The sequence below is a fragment of the Notothenia rossii genome, assembly GCF_949606895.1.
Source record: "Notothenia rossii genome assembly, chromosome: 9".
Classification (NCBI taxonomy): Eukaryota; Metazoa; Chordata; class Actinopteri; order Perciformes; family Nototheniidae; genus Notothenia; species Notothenia rossii.
In genome coordinates, this window is record NC_136907.1 from 27,126,981 (window position 1) to 27,132,998 (window position 6,018).

Below are 6,018 nucleotides of genomic sequence, written 5' to 3' on the forward strand. Positions count from 1 at the left end.
ACACAACTATGGAAGGTTTCTATGGAGGCAACTGAAGTTATTCATGTGAATAAAATGTCATAACAAATTGTGACCATTGAGGTAAAGAAAATATTTCAGAATGCTTTCTGATCAATATTTACGTCTTTTGTCCACAATAAGTTGATGATGGTGAATTTTAATTATGGGGTGATTCTCAATTTCCTCACACGTATAAAAGTGAAAATATAGCCTGATTATATAGAAATATCTAAGACATTTTTTTTTTTTTGGTGCCTTGCTTGACCGTCATTTAAAAAAAAATTCACTTTTGAGCACATTTCCATGGTAACCATGAAAGTATTGTGAAGTCATTATTTTGTCCAGCATAACTTGACAATTGTTTTCATCACTAATTACTTTAAATATATCATTCAAGAACAGACATAAGTGAGATGAATCCTCTTCATTCATTCTGAACATAACTTTTTAGCCATGACAGCTCGATAGATGGCTAAAGATGTTTCATTCATAACATGTCCCATTTTCTGTTAGAGGAAGCTACATCCAGTATATAACATGTGGCCAAAAACAGAAAAATCTTATTGTTGTCTCTAAGGTTTGGTATAGCAAAGCCTGGTTGAATTAAAATGAACCTGAAGCCCTATTTTGCTTTTTGGGTTTCCCCTCTCCTGTGTTATACAGGTAAACGTTTGTGCATGTAAGTGGTCTGCAAAGGCTCAAATCCCTGTGTTCCCTTTGTTTACTTTTGAACATAGTGACATCACTAGGTGACTATAGACTATTGGCTAGCGCTACAACACATTGTACGTGATACGCTAAGGGGCAGTACATCTCTAAGCGGTTGACCAATCACAACAGAGCCGGGCAACCCAATCAAAGCAGACTTAGCACTTTGCCCTTTTTCTGTGGACATATGATGAATATGAATATATATATTTAAGCAATAGCTCACGACAGGCCGTGGTATACAGGACTGTCTCAGAAAATTAGAATATTGTGATAAAGTTCTTTATTTTCTGTAATGCAATTTAAAAAAACAAAAATGTCATACATTCTGGATTCATTACAAATCAACTGAAATATTGCAAGCCTTTTATTATTTTAATATTGCTGATTATGGCATACAGCTTAAGAAAACTCAAAAATCCTATCTCAAAAAATTAGAATAGTTCCTCAGACACAATCAAACATTTGAAAATGTCCATTAATGCACTCAGTACTTGGTTGGGAATCCTTTTGCACGGATTACTGCATCAATGCGGCGTGGCATGGAGGCAATCAGCCTGTGGCATTGCTGAGGTGTTATGGATGCCCAGGATGCTTCAATAGCGGCCTTTAGCTCATTAGCATTGTTGGGTCTGGTGTCTTTCAGCTTCTTCTTCACAATACCCCACATATTCTCTATGGGGTTCAGGTCAGGGGAATTTGCAGGCCAATCGAGGACAGTAATGCCATGGTCAGTACACCAGTTACTGGTGGTTTTGGCACTGTGGGCAGGTGCCAGATCATGCTGGAAAATGAATTCCTCATCTCCATAGAGCTTTTCAGCAGACGGAAGCATGTAGTGCTCTAAAATCTCTTGGTACACAGCTGCATTTACTCTGGGCTTGATGAAACACAGTGGACCAACACCAGCAGCTGACATGGCTCCCCAAACCATCGCTGACTGTGGGAACTTCACACTGGATTTCAAGCAACTTGGATTTTGCTCCTCTCCAGCCTTTCTCCAGACTCTGGCGCCTTGACTTCCAAATGAAATACAAAACTTGCTTTCGTCTGAAAAGAGGACTTTGGACCACTGTGCAACTGTCCAGTGCTTCTTTTCCTTAGCCCAAGTCAGACGCCTCTTCCTTTGTCTTGAGTTCAGAAGTGGCTTGACCATGGGAATACGGCTATTGTAGCCCATTTCCCGGACACGTCTGTGAACAGTGACTTTTGATACCTGGACTCCAGCTTCAGTCCATTGTCTTTGAAGCTCCCCCAAATTCTGGAAGCGACTCTTCTTCACAATGCTGTTAAGGCTGCGGTCATCTCTCTTGGTTGTGCAGCGTTTCCTGCCACATTTCCCCCTTCCAACAGACTTTTTGTGGATGTGCTTTGAAACTGCACTCTGTGAACAGCTTGCTCTTTGAGAAATTTCTTTTTGTGTCTTACCCTCCTGATGGAGGGTGTCAATGACGGTCCTCTGGACAGCAGTCAGATCAGCAGTCTTCCCCATACTTGTGATTTAGTTTACTGAACCAAGCTGAGTGTTTTTCAAGGCTCAGGAAACCCTTGCAGGTGTTTCGAGTTAATTAGACGATTCAAGTGATTCGTTGAACACCCTACTAGTATACTTTTTCATGATATTCTAATATTTAGAGATAGGATATTTGAGTTTTCTTAAGCTGTATGCCATAATCAGCAATATTAAAATAATAAAAGGCTTGCAATATTTCAGTTGATTTGTAATGAATCCAGAATGTATGACTTTTTTTTTTATTTTTTAATTGCATTACAGAAAATAAAGAACTTTATCACAATATTCTAATTTTCTGAGACAGTCCTGTATGCTCATTATATCACAGCTAAGGGGCGTGGTTCGGCCCCGACGCGAAGTACAATTCCACATTCCACACGGAGCAGCAACCATCCGGCTGGGCCTTTTGCTGCATATCATCTCCTCCCTCTCCACTGTTTCCAGTAGATCTCTACTGCCTCTGTCCAATAAAACTGAAATGCCCCAAAACAATCATATTAAAAAAGTTAAAACAATAACTTTCTTTTGGCATTCAAATGTATTAGAATCTCACCTTTTTCCTGGATGTCAGGAAGGCGTTCCCTTCAAGTCCGCAACCAGTCATAGGAGTTCAAATGCAAAGCCTGAACGATGACAAGAGCGAGACTTACATTTTAAAAGATAATTAATACCAGAGCAGTGTGTACGACATGCAGAGAACAGATCAAATCCCCTGACAGACTCACACACTTTGGTGATGTCCTCATCTGATAATGATGTTTCATTTTTAGCAGCAAAGTAACATTACTCAAGGTATATGTTGGACCCAACTCATGTATAGTATGTTTTGCATCTCCTCAACAATGGTCTGTATAGTTGAGTAGAAACAAACTGTCCCTAGAGTTTCAGGTAGATTAACAAAGAAAAGTTTGCAATGAAGCACAAAACCCCTCTTTGTATTAAGCTAGCTGCCACAGAAAGTACAGCTTAATATGCTAACCTGGTAGAGTTAGCTAACGTTAGCTAACTTCATGTCAAACTAAAAACCTCTAACGTGCATTACATTGACGATTTTAAACACAACTTAACTCTTTCAACTTGTAAAATAACGTTAATTTAACATACCCTTAAATAACTACATCACGTTTTTCAGAACAACACAAACTGCAGAAAACGTTAGCTGCTAACTGTTGTTAGCTAAGACAGCTAGCTCGTAACAATAGCCTCCTAGCAAACTTAAGGTTACGTTAACATTAACTTAACGTTGTAAGAAAGCAAAACGAACCTTCGAGAAATATTTTACTCTCAGACTGGGTGTAATTGTGTTGCATTGCTTACCTCCAGAAGGACTTTTAGCTGTTTCCCAGTAGAGACTAGAGAGAGCTGTCAGAGCGGTTGCTCTCAGAAGAGCAGCATTGGGCGGACCAGATAAGAACCAGTTAGTGTCAATGTTGTGGTGCTGTTGCTTTGGTCTGGGTCTCTGGATCTGTGAGCTAACCACGCCCCGTTCATTTGCATATAAGGAATGGAAATGTCTCATCATGAAATCTCTCATCATGAAATACAAGTCACCTGAAATAAATAAATGCGTCATTATGAAATACAAGTCATCTGAAATAAATAAATATGTCATTATGAAATACGATTCTCTTGAAATAAATAAATGTGTCATTATGATATACAAGTCTCTTGAAATAAATAAATGTGTTATTATGAAATAAAAGTCTCTTGAAATAAATGTTTCATTATGAAATTAAAGTCCCATGAAATAAATAAATGTGTATTTAAATGTACATGTATACATATTTATTGCCTCATTTATTTATTTCATAATTTATTTCATAGGCATATTTCTATATATATGTATTTATTTAATTATTGATGTATTTATTTATTTATTTAATTTTGGCTTAAATGGCATTCCATACAGAAGGACTTTTAGCTGTTTCCCAGTAGAGACTAGAGAGAGCTGTCAGAGCGGTTGCTCTCAGAAGAGCAGCATTGGGCTGACCAGAGAAGAACCAGTTAGTGTCAATGTTGTGGTGCTGTTGCTTTGGTCAGGGTCTCTGGATCTGTGAGCTAACCACGCCCCGTTCATTTGCATATAAGGAATGGAAATGTCTCATCATGAAATGTCTCATCATGAAATACAAGTCACCTGAAATAAATAAATGCATCATTATGAAATACAAATCATCTGAAATAAATAAATATTTCATTATGAAATACGATTCTCTTGAAATAAATAAATGTGTCATTATGAAATACAAGTCTCTTGAAATAAATAAATGTGTCATTATGAAATAAAAGTCTCTTGAAATAAATAAATAATGTCTCATTATGAAATAAAAGTCCCATGAAATAAATAAATCTGTATTTAAATGTACATGTATACATATTTATTGCCTCATTTATTTATTTCAGAATTGATTTCATAGGCATATTTATATATATATATATATATATATATATGTATTTATTTAATTATTTATGTATTTATTTAATTTTGGCTTAAATGGCATTCTATATATGTCTGGACCGCTGCATCAAAAAGGAGGGCTTCTGCCCCGTTACTTCTCCGCTGCTTTCTTGTTGCAGTATGAAAAGCAAACTGCAGGCAGTTTGCTTTTCAGCCCAACGGTATACTGCTTTTCTCAGACGTGGAGGGATACTGACTTGTTGTGAAAAGTAACTTACAATTCTACCCGTGGTATACGCTCAGTATATCACGGCTAAGAACCAATCAGATTGCTTGATTTGACTTGTCCGTTTTATAAATATATATATATATATATATATATATCAATGATATGCTAAAAAATATTTGTGGTACCTTTTGAAACCATCTCAAGTCCTATGAAACTTTATTTTATTGCACATCTGCAATGCCTTCAACCCCTCTGTGTGTAATTAAACAGCACATGCACACTATCTGCTGGATACAGGGTGTAATGGCTCGACAGGGTATGTGTCATTAACAGACAGACATACACATGTCCTGTCATGTTTACATTCATGATTTCACATTCATTCCTTTTACAAAAGGACACTAAAACTGCTTAACTACCACAATAAAAAAAGAGGATACAGCAGATGGACATCCAACAAAGACAATTAAAGCAGTTACATATGTTGTGAAGTGAATTATTGAGTTCAGGAGGTGATCTGTATTGCAGCATATTAGTATAAAACACCAATTGTATCTCTTTGGCCAGCTGTGGGGTTTTGACAGATAAGGCGCAGGTCTGGTCAGCATCAACCTTGGTTTCAGAGAAGGAGAGCTTCACAGCGTGGTGCCTCTGATTGGGCGTCAACGAGCAGCTTACTCACTGAGGTGAGACTGTGGGAGGTCACCCTGCCCTGGGAGTGGAGGGGTGACTCAACATGCTAACGCAGTGACGTCCGTGCTCTCTCTGGGAGGAACAAAGCACCAGCCGTCTCCTAGGATTCCTTCATGTAGCCTCATTCATCATTTTTATCATCAACTGTATGCAACAAGAAGGAATTTTCTAACACTTTCTGTTACGCCTGTGTCTATAATGCATATGATTTGTTGTGGCACTATAATTATAGTTAAAAATGGTCATACATTTTCAGAATGCTTTATAAGAATAATCATTATGAATCATTTTATAATGACATGGTGGATCAAAATCTTTCATTACTGCTGGTCACTAATAGGAGTAACCGTGAATTAGAATTTAGAACATTGTAATGGCATTATTTGTTACTCGGTCACTGTTTGATTTAAAATAAATGTATATATATATATATATGTTTTCTTTTACTTAACTAAAAGAAAACATGTTCTAATAGAA

The 6,018-nt window shown here is 37.2% G+C and overlaps 1 long non-coding RNA gene across 1 annotated transcript; it reads right to left on the reverse strand.

Moving 5' to 3' along the window:
* Nucleotides 1-2,460: 2,460 nt before the first annotated feature.
* On the reverse strand, nt 2,461-4,410 carry LOC307017812. Its single transcript, XR_013802260.1, has 3 exons — nt 3,539-4,410; nt 2,775-2,844; nt 2,461-2,694 (listed from the first exon to the last, which is right to left on the reverse strand). It is a non-coding gene; the product is annotated as an uncharacterized lncRNA (long non-coding RNA).
* Nucleotides 4,411-6,018: the final 1,608 nt, after the last annotated feature.